General features: G+C 41.2%; 1 long non-coding RNA gene across 1 annotated transcript in view; it reads right to left on the bottom strand.

The window, feature by feature from the left end:
* Window positions 1-8,848: 8,848 nt before the first annotated feature.
* The window catches only part of LOC147372609 (uncharacterized), a 133,680-nt gene continuing 121,208 nt past the window's right edge, over window positions 8,849-21,320 (bottom strand). The window contains exons 3-5 of the long non-coding RNA XR_015164219.1: window positions 11,210-11,350; window positions 10,506-10,559; window positions 8,849-10,000 (exon numbers count right to left, since the gene is read on the bottom strand). This is a non-coding gene — a long non-coding RNA (uncharacterized LOC147372609). The remainder of the gene's footprint in view (window positions 10,001-10,505; window positions 10,560-11,209; window positions 11,351-21,320) is intronic.

Genomic DNA, 21,320 nt, shown 5'->3' with positions numbered 1-21,320 from the left:
CTTCCCAACCCAGTCTCTTGCATTAGCAAGTGGATTCTTTACCCCTGAGCCAGCAGGGAAGTCCCAGTATGAGCACTACACTGTTGCAAACAGTTTCTTTATAAATAAAACTACTTAAACTCATTCCTGACTTTTACAAGGTCATGACTTAGATTGAGATGAAGTACATAGGTAGATTTTCAGTTATTTTCATCTTAAATATTTCATCAAGAATTATAGGACCAGAAGAGTTCATCTAAATGAACTCTTCACTTAATAAACAGTGGATCAGAAACTCAGTGGGGTTCAGGGATTTGACCATGGCCACGCTACTTAGTGAAGGAGTCGATCATAAAACTCAAGGCTCCTAAATTCAAATCCAGTGGTCTTTCAACCCATCTACCTGTGAGCCTGGAAAAAGGATAAGTATTTTCCTACACAGTCCCAGGTTTCTATAGTTACTTGATACTCAAAATTAATGCCACCTCCAGTCACTTTAAGAACTTCATCTTCCAATCCTTTCTTCCCTTTGTTCTCTAGCATTTCCTTCATCCTTTTTCTTTCCAGTACTTTCCCTCTGCCCTGGGAGAGACACAAACATTTACTGAGTACTCAGTATGCACTAGACACCATGAAATAAACGAGTAACCAATGCTAAATCACTTGCTGTCTCAACACTCTAGACAACTATGAGGTATTATACCGATTTTACATACTAAGGAACTGAGACTTAAAGGATCTAAGTGTTCAAGGAGGCACAACGAATACTCAAGCTTCAAGTTCAGTGTGCTGGATCCAGAATCTGTACTCTCCCCACGATGCCATGATGCAACCCGCAGGTGAGTGAACCCTCGTGCTCCCCCATGCCTTCTGGCCCTCCTCCCTCCCCAGTCCTGTCCTCCTTCCTCTCCCTCATCCTTACCCTCCTCTCTCCCCCATCCTGCACCTTCCTGTTCTCAGTGTAGCAGCATTCATCCGGTTTTCAGATCAACACAGCCATCTTAGGTCTAATTCCATTAACCAATAAAAGAAAACTAGCAATTTTGAGAAATCATTTACCCATCTCTTTTTCAGGATTTTTATTTTTTCAAAGGATGCATGTGTGATAAGTTGCTTTAGTCGTGTATGACTCTTTGTGACCCAATGGTCTGTAGCCCACCAGTCTCCTCTGTCCATGGGATTCTCCAGGCAAGAATACTTGAGTGGGTAGCCGTGCCCTCCTCCAGGGGATGTTCCCGACCCAGGGATTGAACCCTCATCTCTTACATCTCCTGTACTGGCAGGCAGTTTCTTTATCACTAGTGCCACCTGGGAAGCCATTTTTAAAGGATGCCTAGAATGTGGCCTAATGTGGCCTCTACAAGTGCAGAAAATAGTCAAATTGCAACTCATGCCATGTATTGGCATCAATTCTTCATAGAAAAGAAGACAGCTCTGCTAGCCTGTAAGAAAAGAAAAGAAAAAGATCCTTTCTTACACAGTCATTTAGTTAGAAGTTCATGCATTCATTTTCAAAGCACTGCTGGAAACTGGGGGAAACATGCAAGTGTTACTTAGAATTCAGACTCTGCAAATGGAGGACTCCAAAACAAAGAATGGGACTTCCCTGGTGGCTCAGTGATAAAGAATCCACCTGCCAATGCAGGAGAATGGATTCAATCCCTGGGTTGGGAAAATCCCCTGGAGGAGGAAATGGCTACCCACTCCAGTAATCTTGCCTGGAAAAATCCTATGGACAAAGCAGCCAGGGCTACAGTCCTGAGGTCGCAAAGAATTGGACACAACCTAGCGACTAAATAACAACAAAATGAAGAACATTGCATTCACAGTATAAGAAGGGAAGGTGAGGAGATAACATTTGCAACTAGCTTTCAAGTCTAAACAGAGGCTGAATTTGTAAGAAAGTACTATACCCATTGCATTTATTTGTACAATTTATTTTCAGCACAACACATAATTATTTTTACAGTTTTCTCTCCTTCATCTTCTGTAAGCTTCACAAAGGCAGAAACTGTGTCTTATTTATCTTTGCATCTTCCACATCCCAGAGTCAGGATCTTATACATAGAAGATGCTCAATAAGTGTTTTCATTGAATACGCATTCTGCCTTTTCAGGTAACAGATTCACTTAACGAGACTACTCAAAATTTTATTTCTTATGTTGAACACATTTCAGAACCATATTTTCAAAGGTATGGGTAAAAATTAGATTTCACAGTAGAATCAGAGGTACAATGGGAGGCTATTGTCAAAAACAATAAAAATAAGTGCCAAAGGTCATCATCAACTTCTGAGTTCTCTCCTCTTATGACTTCTTCCTCTTTTGCATGGGACAGACTTGGCCCTTCGCTGTTTTGTTTTTTTTTTTTTTTTTTGTCTTCAAATACCTTTAATATAAAATATACTTCTGAGGCACAATACTGTTCCTGATGCATTCAGAAGACTTATGTGCTAGACACAAAAGAGCTCCTCAGGCTCCTATGATGCTATTATACACACCTGTACATTTTAAGTAGATTTTCAACACAATAGATATTAACAGTGGTTCTCACAAGCACTCATTGTTTGAGGGGTACTTATTCTTGCTTCTTAACAGGATTTTGTTTTCTTGACGCTGTATCTACAATAATACCTCCAGTGGTTGTTAAATTAGGGAAGAAATTCAGCATTCAAATCATTGTCAGTTTGTTTTTTGGAAGAAGAAAACCAACAAAGAAAAGAAGCAAATTTCAAAACACAGACAGCTTATGATGCCACCTTTTTAAACAGCATAAGTCCATCCTAAATTGTTACTGAGCTCTTCAGAAATAAGGGTCTATAAGTGACTCAGCTGTTTTTGTGTTTTTATCTTTTCTTTATATTTTTACTATCAGTTTGAATAAAAGCAAGGTAATCTTTTTTGAGCTCTATATTCTTATTAATTGAGCATTAAAAGTAGTCAGTATCTGGCTTACTTTGTTGAATCCATTGTGTTAAAAACAAGATGCCTTTGTGGACTCCATAAAACTGAGTAAAATGGGGTGCAGGAAGGTTGGTGAGTAAAGCTGAACTAGGCATGATTCTGATATGCCTTTTAAAGTTAGCAATCTTTTTGGCCCTTTTGAAGTTAGCAATCAGGACTGGTTTTCTAAGAACAGTACGCTATCCTCGACGAGATAATATTCAAACATCTGCAACATGTAGGAGCTCCAATTCATAACAGTCGTGATAAATTTGGCCCTGACAAATAGAAGGTCCAGCCATCCACTCTTTTGGGCTTGTAGGTCACCGTAACTGATTATGAGCACTCAGCTGGCTTTCTAATGTCATTTCTCCCCTCTGGCTAGAATCATGGCACCCAGCTTATTTTTTCTATAACTCTAAATTGGATTGCACAGGGGCTTTGCCACTCTTCTGTTCTAAAGTTAAACTAAGTGCGAGTTTGCTATTGTTGTTGCTGTTGTTACTGTTTGGTCGCTAAGTTGAGACTAACACTTTTGTGATCCCATAGACTATAGTCCTCCAGGCTCCTCTGCCCAGCCCCAAGTAGGAGCTAGTGTACTCCATAACCATTAAGTGAAATTTTCACATTCCTATATTTATATCATACAAGAGATATAAATATATATGTCTATATAACACATGGACATTACCAGATATTCAATACCAAAATCAGATTGATAATATTCTTTGCAGCCAAAGATGGAGAAGCTCTATACAGTCAGCAAAAACAAGACCTGGAGTTGACTATGGCTCAGATCATGAGCTCTTTGTTTCAAAATTCAGGCTTAAAATGAAGAAAGTAGGGAAAACCACTAGGCCATTCAGGTATGACCTAAATTGTATCCCTTATGATTATATAGTACAGGTGACAAATCAATTCAAGGGACTAGGTCTGGTAGACAGAGTGCTTGAAGAACTATGAACAGAAGTTCATAACACTGTACTGGAAGCAGTGACCAAAAGCATTCCCAAGAAAAACAAATGCAAGAGGCAAAGTGGTTGTCTGAGCAGACCTTCAGTTCAGCTGCTCAGTCGTGTCCAACTCTGCGACCCCATGAATCACAGCACGCCAGGTCTCCCTGTCCATCACCAACTCCTGGAGTTCACTCAAACTCATGTCCATCGAGTCAGTGATGCCATCCAGCCATCTCATCCTCTGTCGTCCCTTTCTCCTCCCGCCCCCAATCCCTCCCAGCATCAGGATCTTTTCCAATGAGTCAACTGTTCGCTTGAGGTGGCCAAAGTATTGGAGTTTCAGCTTCAGCATCAGTCCTTCCAATGAACACCCAGGACTGATCTCCTTTAGGATGGACTGGTTGGATCTCCTTGCAGTCCAAGGGACTCTCAAGAGTCTTCTCCAACACCACAGTTCAAAAGCATCAATTCTTCAGCGCTCAGCTTTCTTCACAGTCCAACTCTCACATCCATACATGACCACTGGAAAAACCAAAGCCTTGACTAGATAGACCTTTGTTGTCAAAGTAATATCTCTGCTTTTCAATATATTATCTAGGTTGGTCATAACTTTCAAGGATTAAGCGTCTTTTAATTTCATGGCTGCAATCACCATCTGCAGTGATTTTAGAGCCCCAAAAATAAAGTCTGACACTGTTTCCACTGTTTCCCCATCTATTTCCCATGAAGTGACAGGACCAGATGCCATGATCTTAGTTTTCTGAATGTTGAGCTTTAAGCCAACTTTTTCACTCTCCTCTGTCACTTTCATCAAGAGGCTTTTTAGTTTCACTTCACTTTCTGCCATAAGGGCGGTGTCATCTGCATATCTGAGGTTATTGATATTTCTTCTGGAAATTTTGATTCCAGCTTGTGCTTCTTCCAGCCCAGCATTTCTCATGATGTACTCTGCATATAAGTTAAATAAGCAGGGTGACAACATACAGCCTTGACAAACTCCTTTCCCTATTTGAAACCAGTCTGTTGTTCCATGTCCAGTTCTAACTGTTGCTTCCTGACCTGTATATAGATCTCTCAGGAGGCAGGTCAGATGGTCTGGTATTCTCATCTCTTTCAGAATTTTCCACAGTTTATTCTGATCCACACAGTCAAAGGCTTTGGCATAGTCAATAAAGCAGAAATAGATATTTTTCTGGAACTCTTTTGCTTTTTCCATGATCCAGTGGATGTTGGCAATTTGATCTCTGGTTCCTCTGCCTTTTCTACAAATAAGTAAGAAAAGAAGAGAAGTGAAAGGTAAAGGAGAAGGGAAAGATATACCCAATTGAATGCAGAGTTCTAGAGAATATCAAGGAGAGATAAGAAGCCTTCTTAAATGAACAATGCAAAGAAATAGAGGAAAACAGTAGAATGGGAAAGACTAGAGATCTCTTCAAGAAAACTAGAGATATCAGGGGAACATTCATGCAAATATGGGCACAATAAAGAACAGAAAAGCCAAAGACCTAATAGAAGCAGAAGAGATTAAGAAGTGGCAAGAATACACAGAAGAATTATATTAAAAAGGTCTTAATGACCTGGATAACCACAAAGGAGTGATCACTCACCCAGAGGCAGACATCTGGAGTGTGAAGTCAAATGAGCCTTAGGAAGTTTAACTACAAACGGAGTGGAGATAAAGGAATTTCAGCTGAGCTATTTCAAATCCTAAAAGATGATGCTGTAAAAGTGCTGCACTCAATATGCAACAAATTTGGAAAACACAGTTGTGGCCACAGGACTGGAAAAGATAAGTTTTCATTTCAATCCCAATGAAAGGCAATGCCAAAGAATGTTCAAACTACCATATAATTGCACTCATTTCACAAGCAAGCAAGGTAATACTCAAAATCCTTCAAGCTAGCTTCAACTGTACATGAACTGAGAAATTGCAGATGTACAACCTGGATTTAGAAAAGGCAGAAGAACCAGATATCAAATTGCCAACATTCACTGGATCCATAGAAAAAGCAAGGGAGTTTAAAAAAAAAATCTACCCTGCTTCATTGACTATGTTAAAGTCTTTGACTATGTGGATCACAACAAACTGTGGGAAATTCTTAGAGACAGGAATACTAGACCACCTTACCTTTCTCCTCAGAAACCTGTATGTAGGCCAAGCAAGAATTAGAACTGGACATGGAACAACAGACTGGTTCCAAATTGGGAAAGGAGTACATCAAGACTGTATATTGTCACCCTGCTTATTTAACTTACATGCAGAGTACATCATGTGAAGTGCTGGACTGGAAGACTCACAACCTGGAATCTAGATTGCCAGGAGAAATAGCAATAATATGCAGATGATACCACTCTAATGGCAGAAAGTGAAGAAGAACTAAAGAACCTCTTGATTAGGACAAAAGAAGAGAGTGAAAAAGCTAGCTTAAAACTCAGCATCCATAAAACTAGGATCATGGCATCCAATCTTAGCACTTCACAGAAAACAGATGAGGAAAAAGTGGAAACAGTAACAGATTTTATTTTCTTGGGCTCCAAAATCACTGCAGATGGTGACTGCAGCCACGAAATTAAAAGACACTTGCTCCTTTGAAAAAAGCCTCTAATTAAAATAAATAAAATTTAAATTAAAAAAAAAAGAAAAGAAAAAAAGCTATGACAAACCTAGACAGTGTATTAAAAAGCAGAGACATCACTTTGCCAACAAAGGTCCATCTAATCAAAGCTATGGTTTTTCCACTAATCATGTACAAATTTGAGAGCTGGACCACAAAGAAGGCTGAGCACCAAAGAATTGATGCCTTTGAACTGTGGTGCTGGGAAAGGCTCTTGAGAGTCCTGTGGACAGCAAGGAGATCAAACCAGTCAATCCTAAAGGAAATCAATGCTGAATATTCATTGGAAGCACTCATGCTGAAGTTGAAGCTCCAATATTTCGGCCACCTGATGCGAAAAGCCAACTCACTGGGAAAGACCTTGATGCTGGGAAAGACTGAAGGCAAGAAGAAAAGGGGGTTACAGAGGATGAGATGGTTGGGGGGCACCTCTGACTCAATGGACATGATTCCGAGCAAACACTTGGAAGTAGTGAAGGACAGGGAAGCCTGGCATGCTGCAGTTCATGGGGTCACAAAGAGTTGGACAGGACTGAGCAACTGAATAACAACAGATATCTATATGATGATATAGAGCAATGTTTCAATATTTGGGCTTTCCTGGTGGCTCAGTGGTAAAGAATCCGCCTGTAATGTAGAAGATGTGAGTTCAATCCCTGGGTTGGGAAGATTCCCTGGAGGAGGAAATGGCAACCCACTCCAGTATTCTTGACTGGGAAATCCCATGAACAGTTCACTGGCAGTCTTCAATCTATGAGGTGGCAAAGAGTTGGACATGACTTAGCAACTAAACGCAGCAGCAGCAAATGTGAGATACCTCAGGCTGGCCTCTCTCTGAACTCTTTGGCTATCAGAGAGGAAGAAAAGAAAGTGGGACAAGCCAAACACCAGTGATTAGCTAAAACTAGTCTCAGCATGTGGCGAACAGTGCCCCAAACTGCTGTGGTCCTCCTCCCCGCTTAGGATGGGGTTGCAGAAAAGAGGGCAGGAAAGAACCTGCAAAGGACTCTCTCCCATCCTCCACACTCCATCTAAAAATCTTCCCAACACTGTTCCACCTTTGGAGACACATCTATAGACTCTAGACACAGCTCATTTTCCGTTCTTGAGCCAGAAAGCAGGGCAGACAATTTAAAAACATGAGTTATGGATAATATATTAGATTTTCTGAATCAAAATGGAAACATACTGGTCAGACACATTGGCCAAGCAGTCCACAGTCAAACAAGAGTGCAGAATAAACTACCACAACGTGGTTAATCAGCTATACCCCAATACAAAATAAAAAGTTTAAAGTTAAAAAAAATACAGATTTTAAAAAAAGAACACAGAATATTTTTATCAATGCTATTAGACACATAGTTTTATTATTCTAACATCACTGAAATAAGGATAAGAATGTGTCTTGTAATCAGAAACATGTGGGTTTAACTGATAGCACTTTTTTTCTTGGTTTGTGGTACAAAAAGTAACAGTATGCTTTATAATCAACAGCATCTTAGATTTAATCAATCTGACCCCAGGATTATCCCAGAAAATTCAGGAAAAGCAATCTGATTTTCTGTCTTGTTCAATACACAGGTTCAAACCTTGCAATTCTCTAAATCCAAACTGGATTTAAAAGGGAGAGTGTAACAATCAGTTTTACTGTGTCAACTTGCCTGGAATCTAGTCTCCAGTTATTCAAACACTAATCCAGGTATCGCTGTAAAGGTATTCTGTAGATATGAGGTTAACATCTTCCATCAAAAGATTTTAAGATTATCCTCCATAATCTGGGTTGACCTGATCCAATCAGTTGAAAGGTTTGAGAGGAGAACTGCAGTTTCCCTGAGGAAGCAGAACTTCCCCAGCAGCAGATCCTACCAGAGAGTTTCTAGCTGGTCCTTCCTGACAGCCTGATGTATGGATTTTGAAGTTGCCTAACCAGCTCTCAGTCACATAAGCCAATTTCTTACAATAAAATCTTTTATAAATATTCTATAGTTCTATTTCTCTGCTGGAACTCTGACTGCTACAGAGGGTCAGCGGTATTTTTGTCTTCTAATATTTTCTCTCTTTTTGACATTTACTTAACTGAGAAGGTAATACATTCCCCTGTTCCTTTTATTTATATAAAAGTACACAGTGATAAGATTTATGCCAACTCCCTTTCCCATCTTCCAAGGTCTGAACCTACCATCTGTCACATGTAACCACTATGATTTTTCTTTGTGAATAATTCTATATTTTTATATATAAGCAAAGAAATACAGATATATATCTCCTCCAATCCCCACCAATTTGCCAAAAAAAAAAAGAAGAAGAAGAAGAAGAAAAGGTAGCCTACTCTTTACAATGTCCTGTACTCTGTCTCTTTTTCTTAATATTTCTGAAAGCTTTTTCCATTTTAGTATGCAAAGAACATCTTTATACTTTTTTCATAGCTGTATTATATTCTATTGCATGTCCATACCATGATTTCTTTAACCAGTCACCTACTGGTGAACATTCAGCTTATTTCAACATGTTTGCTATTATTCACAAGGGAATATCCTTTAAAACATTTAAAAATATAAATAGATAGATAGAAAGAACTGTATATAATAACTTATGTCTGTATAATCATTGCATACTTTGAGCAAGAGTAGAACAACATACAAGGGGAATTACTTAAAATATCAGAGAGTTTGTGCATTTTCAATTTTGAGAAACTTTCCTAAATTATCCTAAATGTCCCACTATAGGTGAAGAAAGTATTTCTTTAGGAAATGTTTGTTTTTCCATAGCCTCAGCTATACAAGTGTGTCATTGATCTTTGGCATTTGTGCCAATTCAATAAATTACAAAAGTATGCTTCAGCAGATATGTATTTGTATTTCTTAATCAGAGTGACATAGAATATTTTCTTAGTATTAACTTAATAATCAATGGAGAGAATGTATAACAAAGGGTAGCAAAGACAAGAGCTATATCTTTGGGTTCTTTTTATTTCTTTTGCTGTATAAGCTCTGTGTATATCTTTGGACTAGTTTTCGATCAAGTTGGTCTTTTTGTATCATTGAAGAGTTCTTAGATATTAAGGAGGTTACTCTATATATAATATAGGAATGCTAATATTTTCACCATTTTTTTTTCTTTTGGCCTTCTTGATGGTCTCACCATAAAGAATTTATTTTTACGTATTTTGATTTACCAGTCTTTTCATGTCCTCCATATTTTGTGTTATACTCAAAAAGGCCTCTTCACACCAAGGTTCTAAAAGCATTCACTATTTTTTTTTCTATAGAATGTTTAAGGGTTCTTTTTTTTTATATTTAACTATTATTTTTCAGATGACTGACAAGCTGTCACAAGATCATATATTAAATTATGCTACTTTTTCCCTACTTACCAGAGATGCCTTTGTCATATACTGAATTTCTATATATACCTGGATTTGGTGTGTTCCATTGGTTTATATGTCTGTGAACCAGTACCACATCTTTTAATTGGGCTTCCCTGGTGGCTCAGACGGCAAAGAATCCACCTGCAATGTGGAAGACCTGGGTTCAATCCCCGCATTAGAAAGATCTTCTGGAGGAAAGCATGGCAATCTACTCCAGTATTCTTGCCTGCAGAATTCCAGGAACAGAGAAGCCTGGCAGGCTACAGTCCATAGGGTTGCAAAGAGTTGGACACAAATGAGCAACTAATATTTTAATTAATAAAGCTTTATAACATATTTTAACATCTTGGCAGGGTTAATTCTTCCCTGCCTTTCTCCACCCCCATCACTGCTCTTCTTCCAGAGAATTTTCTTGACAATTCTATTTGGTGTTGCATAAGAACTTTATTTTTTTATTATTATTATTATTATTTTTTACTTTACAATATTGTATTGGTTTTGCCATAAGAACTTTAGAAATAGTCTTCTGTCCACCTTGCCCCCCTCCCAAATATTTCCACACTGGTTTCTCTAACCACAGTCCTAAAATCCTCCCATTAGATATAATGACTCAGAAAGCCACAAGCCTCAGACAATGGTCTCTTACCTTGTGCTGTGAACTGGGACAGCAACCACATCTCTTAGGGTTTTAGTTTTCCTCCTGACAGAATGGGGACAAAGATAAGGAGAAAAAGTTTTACATAGATGTTCTCTAAGATACCTTCCAGTTCTAAAATTTTCAGTTCAATATCAAACCTTTTTCTGAGTGTTTTAATTAGCAGTATGCTCATTTTTCATAAAAATGCTTGCTTTGTTCCTTCGGCTTTTAAATAAATATAAAAGACACATTTTTCATTTTCACTAAGAATTTTATTAAGTAACATATTCACCCCTTTGTTTCACTACCTTTTGCCATTTTTCAGGCAACTTCGTAATTCCACCATCCCAAAACTTATCATTTTGAGCAAAGAACTGTTCCATGTGTCTTTTACAGTCTTCCAGGGAATTGAAATTTTTTTTCCATTGAGAGAATTTTGTAAATGGAAATCTAAAGTTGCAATGTCTGGTGAATGCAACAGATGAATCAGAACTTCCCAACCAAGCAGTAACAGTTTTTGCCTGGTCATCAAAGAAAGATGTTATCCTGATGGAAAATTATGTGTTTTCTATTGACTAATTCTGGATGCTTTTCATCAAGTGCTGCTTTCAGTTGGTCAAACTGGGGGCAGTACTTGTTGGAATTAACTGTTCAGTTTTCTGGAAGGAGCTCATAATAGAGGCCTCCCAATCCCACCATATACACAACATCACCTTCTTTGGATGAAGACCGGTCTTTGGTGTGGTTGGTAGTGGTTCATTTCACCTGCCCTATGATCTCTTCTGTTCCACATGATTGCACAGTATCCACTTTTCATAGCCTCACTTGATTGTACAGTATCCACTTTTCATAGCCTGTCACAATGTTTTAAAAAGAGAACATTTTGTTACATTTAAGTAAAGAATCGCAGGAAGAAATATGGTCAAGAAGATTTTTTTGGTTCAATTTATGTGGAACCCAGACATCAAAGCAATGAACATAACTGAGGTGGTGCAAATGATTTTCAACACTTGATTTGGATATTTTGAGTAGGTCAGCTATCTCTCATGTGCTATAAACACTGATGGTTCTCAATTAATGTCTCAATTCAAGTGCAATCATCTTCAACTGGTCTACCAACCATGGAGCATCATCCAGCGAGAAATCTCCAGCTAAAAACTTCACAAGCCACTTTTGATGCATTTGATCAGTCACAGCACCTTCTCCGTACACTGCACAAATCTTTATTTGCATTTCAGCTGCAATTTTACTTTTCTTTTAATAATAAAGCATAATATGCCGAAAGTGCTGCTTTTTTTTCACCTTCAATTTCACCTTCAATACCTATACAAAAATTCACCCATTTTGGTAAGTTTTTTTTTTTTTTTAATGCATGCTGATAGCACAGCTGTCAAAATACAATCTAACAAAATTATTTCAAATGAAGTTGAAAGACAACTAGATGCTATTAGTGCCATCTTATATTAGTGCCATCTTATAAAAAATCAAATGAACTCTCTGGTCAATGGAATTTTTGGAATCATTTGTCATCATTTGCAGTAGGGGAGAAGATCAAAAAGAAGTCTCTTATTGCCCCTACAGATCAAAATTTATACAACAGAATTTCCACGGAGTCCTATTTTCTAAGCCATTTAACTTCTCTAAATGCAACATGTAGAAGCCCCGAGAGAGAAACAAGCTCAGAGTGTTCAGTGACTCAGTCATGTTCGATTCTCTGTGACCCCATGGACTGTAGCCCACCAAGTTCCTTTGTCCATGGAATTTTCCAGGCAAGAATACTGGAGTGGGTTGCCACTTCCTCCTCCAGGGGATCTTCCTGATCCAGGGATCAAACCCAAATCTCCCACTTCCAACACAGTATAAGTGAAAGTTCTGGCACCCAAAAAGTATTAACAAACAATAAAAGCTTCAGAAGGTCTGCTTCTATTTTCATTTTTGCTTCTCTTTTTCTTTTTACCGTATCTGTAAATTGCTAGCTGACCAGACTGTGCAAGATCAAAGCCTCTAAATGCAGTTCTCTCACACATGCCTGTGTGGCCACTGAGTGCACTGATTACACATCACCACTGAGTAACCGAGACAATACTCTACTCTAAATTGTGTGTCATGGACGAGGGTGAAAAAAGGAAGCAATAAAAACTTTAGTTGGCTGCATTGCTCTGAAAGATACAGTATTTTTTTTCTATCTTGCCAACAAGCTGGCACAGGATCAGTCTGTGACATTTACGTTGTACTGAAGTTAAGTGTTTGGTGGCTTCTGATGAACCACCTGATCTATGAACCCCCTGTGTGTGCTAAGTCACTTCAGTTGTGTTTGAATCTTTGCGATCCTATGGACTGTAGCCCGACAGACTCCTCTGTCCGTGGGATTCTCCAGGCAAGAATACTGAAATGGGTTGCCATGCCCTGCTTCAAAGGATCTTCCAGACCCAGGGATCAAACTGGCATCTCTTATGTTTCCCACATTGGCAGGCGGGTTCTTTACCACTAGTTCCACCTGAGAAGCCCATAAACCATCTAGATCCATGAATTAAGAAGTTGAGAGAGCTTCTCTCTGGCAACCTCCATGCTTTTCAAGACTGTTTCATTAACAGGTTTTTCCCTCTCCTTTTTCCTCAATGGCTCTACGTTAGGTGGAATTCATTAGAATGTGGACTATAAAACCCAAAAACGAAAGAGTTTATTTTCAGGAATAGTATTTTTATCCTTTCTGCAGAATAGTGCCTTACATATGTAATATGCCTCCTGTCCCCAAATGAAGAATTCTTAAAGTGACTGACCTACATGAAAAATCTCATCTCAGCCCTAAAAAACTCCTGTGCAAAAATGTAAAGCTGGGATAGGAGGGTCTGCATTTATTTCAATAAGTCAGAAGTTACTTGGGCACTAATCCTCACAGGAGCTGTACACAAAGCCCTGGACATCAAAATATCCTTGACTAGGCTGACTTTTAATTTAGGAGTTTACTAGAGCCTGCAGCTATACTGCTGGAGTCTGTGATAGTGTCAGATTCCATAAATGAAGCGTGGAGGACTTGGTTAGCAGCCTGGGTAGAATGCCAAAGAACACCCTGGGGACATGCTAATTCAGTACTCAAGGTAGCCTGCCCTTCTGTGAGCCGGCACTAAATCAGTGCCCTGGAATGGTGTTCGAAGCACTGCAGTGCAGGCTCAAATTTTTGCTATCAGCTCCTCACACTTATTTACAACGCTCTTTTCTCTGGCATTTGCAAGGACAATAAGCTACAGCTGCCACATCAAATTTTCCAGCAAGCAGAGACTGCCTGGCATCCTGCCACCAGCCAGGGTTTCCACAAATCCCCTTCCTGATTGGTAAAGGAGGCTGGTGAGAGAATGAATGTCCAGGGAGGGGACTCCTCCAACACTGCCCATGGGTACATGATAGGAATAATGAGAGCAAAATAATGGACTGTGACCATCTCTTACTTCTTTTCATCTCTTTCCAAGACTCTACTGGAGTGCCACCCTGCCACTGCCCAGGCATTTCCGCCACTCTAAGAGTAGAGGGCTGGGGGAATTATCACAGGCAGGATATCTCATCATTGGCTGCAGCTGTCTTTTTAGTAGATGGTCATGGGAAGAGAGTCAAGAACCTAAGGAAACCCAGCCAATGCCATCATTACATTCATCATCTGAGGAGCCCCACATCCTCAGTTCATAACAGTACATTCCTCATCACAAACCTATTGCTGAGAAATATTATCTTCCCCTTTTTACAGAAGAACTGAAGCTGAAAGAAATTAAGTGACTTGCCCAAGGTCGCTCAGTTACAAGTAGGAGAGCCCCCATTCAAACCTATGCACATCTGACACCAAAGAACAGGAGACAGGTGGTAAAATTATACATATCTCAGTTTCAGCTAGCTTCCCTGGTGGCTCAGCAGTAAAGAATCCGTCTCCCAATGCAAGAGACTTGGGTTTCATCTGTGGGTCAGGAAGATCCCCTGGAGAAGGAAATGGCTACCCACTCCAGTATTCTTGCCTGGGAAATCCCATAGACAGGGGAGACTGTGGGCTACTGTCTATGGGGTCACAAGAGCTGGACACAACTGAGTGACTAAACAACTGTTTCAGTGGAGTTTCCAAAGACCAAGGATAATACAAGTGGCAAGCACTGCCCCAACCCTTAAGTGAGATTCCAGAGCACCAATAAGCATGGGGCATGCTGGGAAAGTAGAAAACCAGTTCTGTCAACCTTAGCCTACCTCATACCTTGAGGGTTTAAAGAGTGAGGACACTAAAGAAAACGCTTCTTTTAGAGAGACTCGTTGGGTTACCATGGCCCCTCTCCTCTTTCTACCCTGGGAATGAGGAGGAGGAGGAGCCCCTATTTTGTTGCTGTTTTTCAGTTGTTAAGTTGTATCTGACTCTTTGTGATTCCATGGACTGTAGCCTGCCAGGCTCCTCTGTCCATAGGATTTCCCAGTAAAGAATACTGTAGTGAGTAGTCATTCCCTTCTCCAGGGAACCTTCCCGACCTAGGAATCGAACTCATGTCTCGTGCACTACAGGTGACTTGTTTTTACCACTGAACCACCAGGGAAGCCCAAGTCCCCATTGCCTCAAGCCAAAGAGAGGAACATCACAGGACACTGGAAAAGCCTGACACGTGTTCCTTCAACTTCGAAAAATAAACACTCATTCACACTGGGCAAAACTAAAGATGGCGGCTTGAAGAAAGGGGGATGTATCAGGAGTGAACTGTTCTGCTACTGATGTAGCAGAGGGGTAGGTTTTTCTGAAGAAGAACTGTTTGTGTTTCCACATAAAACGCCCCCTTTGCTCCCTATCTACTCTCTGGCTGGGCCGGCTGTGGAAGGGGTCGAGCAGTTACTTTCCAGGGAGAAAGAAATACATCAAGAGCCTGAAGATGATTACAGCCACTCTCCCACGGTGGGCTGAAAAGCCTGAAGCAGGCTGGAGCTGAGTAAGTGAATTTGAACTACACTGGACTTATTTTTTCTTTTCACACAACAGTGGACTAGACAGGAATTATCTGATTATTAGACTGATCTGGGCTTTTAACACTAAAACAAGGGGATCACTGATTCATCTCAAAGTAGTTTTAAAACTATGAAACCTGCTTGAAATGTCATATGAGAACTAGGGAGAGGGAAGAGACACCCAGCCTATGTAAGAGGCATTTCTGCTTTTCAGCTCCTCTGAATCCAGCTCATCCCCTCGGGTAACTTATATAAACTCAATGTTGCCTCAAGAGGGCATTATGGAATGCCCTCTTCCTTGGCCTACTCTTTAGGGGAATTAAGTTTCTAAAGGTCTTCCCTGTCACATCTGGTATGTACTGTTTTCCCTACAGCCCTCCCTCCCCTTGCTCATAGCTATCTGGCCACCCTACCCCATCTCAGCTCCACTTACGGGAAACTAGCACCTCCTAGCCTTGTACACCGAGGAGTGTGTGTGCGTGTGTTGTTAGTCACTCAGTCATGTCTGACTCTTTGCAACCCTTTGGATTATAGCCTGCCAGGCTCCTCTGTCCATGGGATTCTTCAGGTAAGAAAAGTGGAGTGGGTTGCCATTTCCTCTTCCAACACCTGAGGAGTATTCATATATAACTCGGTACTTTGGAATGGGCATCACAAAACGCCTTCTACCCTAGACATCACATCTTTGCTTCCTATGTTTCAAATCAATCTTTGGGGGCCTCAGTCACAAGTCCTGTGACTCCTCGAGAAGCTGCCAGAAGAACTCCTCAGGTCAGAGTACTCTGAGATCCCTGAAGCAATTATTTCTTAAGCACTACTCCAGGCAAGCGATGGAGGCCCAGGATAGGAAGCAATTTGTCTCTCAGGAGCTCTCACACAGATGGCGCTTCTGCAGCCATGAGAGAGCAGGCAGGGAGCCCAGGAAGAGAGGGAACGGAACCCTCCCCATGATGAAGTACAATTCAAACTACATCTGGACTTTGGTGCGCATGCTGCGTTTTTTAAATATGGGACATACTTTAAGCTCACAGATTCAAAACTCACCTGTCTATAGCCATAAATATATGTCTGTCGACATTCTGTCATGCTTTTTAAATTTGAAGAATTGTCAGCAAAGGAGTATAACTTGCCTTCTCATTTGAAGACAAAACTCCTCCTGATGGCACCTAAAAGTGGTTTTTTAATAACATTTCAGGTAATATGAGCATACTCATTGTGTGTGTGTGTGTGTGTGTGTGTGTGCACGCACACGCGCACGTGCACTAAGTCACCTGAGTTGTGTCCGACTCTTTGCGACCCCATGGAGTAGCCTGTAGCTCACCAGGCTCTGCTGCCAATGGGTTCTCCAGGCAAGAATACTGGTGTCGGTTGCCATGCCCTCCTCTAAGGGAGGACCCAGGGATCGAACTGACATCTCTTCTGTCTCCTGCATTGGCAGGTGGGTTCTTTAAAACTAATGCCACCTGGGAAGCCCAACTATACTCATTATACAAGGTTAAGTGATAAAAAGGTATAAAATTGGACATGTAGCATGTATATGTATATGACAGCATCTAGCCATGCCCCAACTTGCGGATCTCAAGCTTGTTGAGTTCAGACACCTCAAAATATGTATGTGACCCACAAGCCCACAAAGTGTCCAGGGTTCTGTGCTGAGTCTCTGGGTCCCAAAGTAGACACTGTCAGCACCCCAGCACTTTTTCTCAGGTCTTACGAGACAGAGTAAGACCTGCTTGGTTTCCAACTGCCTTAGGGTTTTCTCTGGCATTCAGAATCTGCTGTGCCTGCACCTGGGACGGGCTGGAAATGACCAATAGTGAACATCTTCTGCCCTTCCTTGGTGGCTAAAATGGTAAAGAATATGCCTGCAATGCAAGGGACTCAGGTTCAGTCCTTGGGTAGGGAAGAGCCCCTGGAGAAGGGAATGGTTACCCACTCAAGTATTCTTGTCTGAAGAATCCTAGGGACAGAAGAGCTTGGTGAGCTACAGTTCATGGGGTTGCAGAGTTGGGCACAACTGAGCATATATACAAACTGAATTAAATGGCAATCTTAGTCACTACAGCAGTGCCAGAGTAGTATCTTTACTAGAAGAAATTAGCACAGACTCTGGAATGAAGCTACAGGTTTGAAAGAGTTCTCTTCAATTCCCTCCAGGAAAGATGATCTTAAATGGTTTGCATTTGCTTGGATTAGACAGCAGCTTACATTTGTTCCCACCATACACTTTCATGCCAAAAGCTACTGGCCTTTTAGGATGTTTGAACAGCATCTTAAAGGCACAGCTGAAGTGCCAGCTATGGGATGATACCCCATGAGGTTAGGATACAGTACATATTTTGAACCAATGGCCATCATCTGCTGCTCTGTGTCAATAACTAGGATTGAAATGGGTACCAAGGAGTGAAAGTAAGGGTGGCCCTTCTCACCACCAGTCCCAGTAAATTATTCAAGGAGTTTGCCCCTCCTCCAACTTTAAGGTCAACTGGACTGAAGATCCTGGTTCCCGGGTGAGTGGAAATACAGTAAAGGAAAAGGGTTCATTAAGCCTAAAGCTATGACTGCCTCACAGTCATTTTCATCGTTCATCCTAACCATCCTAGCCATCTGATGTGAAGAGCCGACTCATTAGAAAAGACCCTGATGCTGGGAAAGATTGAGGGCAGGAGGAGAAGGGGATGACAGAGGATGAAGTGGTTGGATGGCATCATCGACTCAATGGACATGAGTTAAGAGGAAACTCTGGGAGATAATGAAGGACAGGGAAGTCTGGCATGCTGCAGTCTATGGGGTTGCAAAGAGTCAGACACAACTAAGTGACTGAACAACAACAGATCAGCAGACAAAGTAAGCAAGAGTGACCAGCTCTCATGAGGAACTAGAACTTCTTCTACAAAATGGACAAAGAGGTTAAGTATGTTTGGGACTCAAGGGATTTAGAGGGCACCTGTTGAAAAAGAAAACTCTTAAGAATTTGTAACTAGCCACCATCATGAAGAATAAGTGACAGAACAAAATGAATTCATCCTGGAGTAGGAGGGTTTCTGAGCAGTGCAAGGGGCAGACACTAGCAGAGATTATCTGTGTACCATCATTCACCCTCACACTGCACCACTGTAGGGCATAAAGCTGACTTCCAATTGTGCAATGACTCTGTCTGGTGGTCAAAGCCTTGCTGTCCACACACAGGGCAGGCTGAAGTGTCAGAGAATTAACACACACCAGGAGCAGCATTCAACCAGTGACTGGAGGGAACTGGGGTATAAATGCAATAGTTCCTTTCATGTGAAGGGAGGATAATTCAAGCACACGTTCTGCAGTTTCCCGGAGTTCCTCAGTGAGTTCCAGTTATCTACAGGTAACTTGTTTGACTACAGTCTCTTAATTGGCTGTCGTGTGTGTGTGCTCAGTTGCCCAGTTGTGTTTGACACTTTGCGATTCCATGGACTGTAGCCCACCAGGATTTCCCATGCAAGAATATTGGAGTGGGTTTCCATTTCCTTCTCTGGGGGATCTTCCCGGCCCAGGAATTGAACCTATGTTTCCTGCATTGGTAGGCAGATTCTGTACTGCTGAGCTATCAGGGAAGCCCTTTACCTTCCCACCCTGTTACCAGGGTTTCCTGGAATCATCCTCATATAAATTACTTGCAGTCCAGTCTTCATCTCAGGATTTACTTCTAGAAGAAGCCAAACTAAGAAAGACTCCCCAAGCCTATGTTGGAGGCATGTCCACATGGGATACTCAAACAGGGACCAAGCAAAGTCTTCCGTCATGGACAGGATGACTTCTGCTGGGCAGTCAATGAGTGATAATACTAGCTACAAACATAATACAAATACTTCTCTGGTCCTGCTGGAAAGACTAAGAGAGTAATAGTCCCTGCCATGGGCAGTGGGACACTACAAGATGTCACCGGAGGCTGTTATCAGTGGGCAGGGACTTGGGTCCAATGTACGTCCTGGAAGGTTCAATAAACTACAGCACCTCTTATATCAGGTTCACTCACCTGAGACTTCCCAGAAATCAGGGCCTCTCAATCCTGGGACAAAATTTCCCACCTTAACAGGTACCACTCTATTACTCCTCATGTCTCGACTGCCATTCAATACCACATGTTCCTATCGCCCATCTCCTTCTTCAGGCTTCCCTGAACAACACTTCATCCATCCTCAAAACTTACACTCCTCTTCTCTTTTATAACAGACCCAGAAGCCCCATTAAGCCTTCAACTCATACTTTTAACTATTAAAAAATTGAACAAACTTAAACAGTTAAAAGCTATTTCAGTTCAGTTCAGTCACTCAGTCGTGTCCGACTCTTTGTGACCCCAAGGACTGCAGCATGCCAGGCCTCCCTGTCCAGCACAAACTCCTGGAGTTTACTCAAACTCATGTCCATTGAGACAGTGATGCCATGCAACTATCTCATCACCTGTCATCCCCTTCTCCACTCGCCTTCAATCTTTCCCAACATCAGGGTCTTTTCAAATGAGTCAGCTCTTCGCATCAGGTGGCCAAGTATTGGAGTTTCAGCTTCAACATCAGTCCTTCCAATGAACACTCAGGATGGATTTCCTTTAGGATGGACTGGATGGAACTCCTTGCAGTCCAAGAGACTCTCAAGAGCCTTCTACAACACCACAGTTCAAAAGCATCAATTCTTTGGCACTCAGCTTTCTTTATAGTCACACTCTCATATCCATACATGACTGTTGGAAAAACTGTAGCCTTGACTAGACGGACCTTGGTTGGCAAAGTAATGTCTCTGCTTTTTAATATGCTATCTAAGTTGGTCATAACTTTCCTTCCAAGGAGTAAGCGTTGTTTAATTTCATGGCTGCAGTCACCATCTGCAGTGATTTGGGAGCCCAAAAAAATAAAATCAGCCACTGTTTCCACTGTTTCCCCATCTATTTCCCATGAAGTGATGGGACCAGATGCCATTATCTTAGTTTTCTGAATGCTGAGCATTAAGCCAACTTTTTCACTCTCCATTTTCACCTTCATCAAGAGGCTCTTTAGTTCTTCTTCACTTTCTGCCATAAGGATGGTGTCATCTGCATATCTGAGGTTGTTGATATTTCTCCTGGCAAACTTGATTCCAATTTGTGCTTCATCCAGCCCAGAGTATCTCATGATGTACTCTGCATATAAGTTAAATAAACAGGGTGACAATATACAGCCTTGACATACTCCTTTTCCTATTTTGAACCAGTCTGTTGTTCCATGTCCAGTTCTAACTGTTGCTTCCTGACCTGCATACAGGTTTCTCAAGAGACAGGTCAGGTAGTCTGGTATTCCCATCTCTTTCAGGCTTTTCCACAGTTTATTGTGATCCACATGGTCAGAGGCTTTGGAATAGTCAATAAAGCAGAAATAGGTGTTTTTCTGGAACTCTCTTGCTTTTTTGATGATCCAGCAGATATTGGCAATTTGATCTCTGGTTCCTCTGCCTTTTCTAAAACCAGCTTGAACATATAGAAGTTCACAGTTCATGTATTGCTGAAGCCTGGTTTGGAGAATTTTGACCATTACTTGACTAGCGTGTGTGATGAGTGCAATTGTGCGGTACTTTGAGAATTATTTGGCCTTGCCTTTCTTTGGGATTGGAATGAAAACTGACCTTTTCCAGTCCTGTGGCCACTGCTGAGTTTTCCAAATCTGCTGACATATTGAGTGCAGCATTATCACAGCATCATCTTTTAGGATTTGAAATAGCTCAACTGGAATTCCATCACCTCCGCTAGCTTTGTTCATAGTGATGCTTCCTAAGGCCCACTTGACTTCACATTCCAGGATGTCTGGCTCTAGGTGAGTGATCATACCATCATGATTATCTGAGTCGTGAAGATCTTTTTTG

The sequence above is a fragment of the Bos grunniens genome, chromosome 5 (assembly GCF_055505025.1).
Source record: "Bos grunniens cultivar Pamir isolate PY7600 chromosome 5, Bosgru_T2T1.0, whole genome shotgun sequence".
In the NCBI taxonomy this organism is placed as follows: Eukaryota; Metazoa; Chordata; class Mammalia; order Artiodactyla; family Bovidae; genus Bos; species Bos grunniens.
Note: the sequence above shows the minus strand (reverse complement) of the source record. Positions and strands in the feature narration are given on the sequence as shown.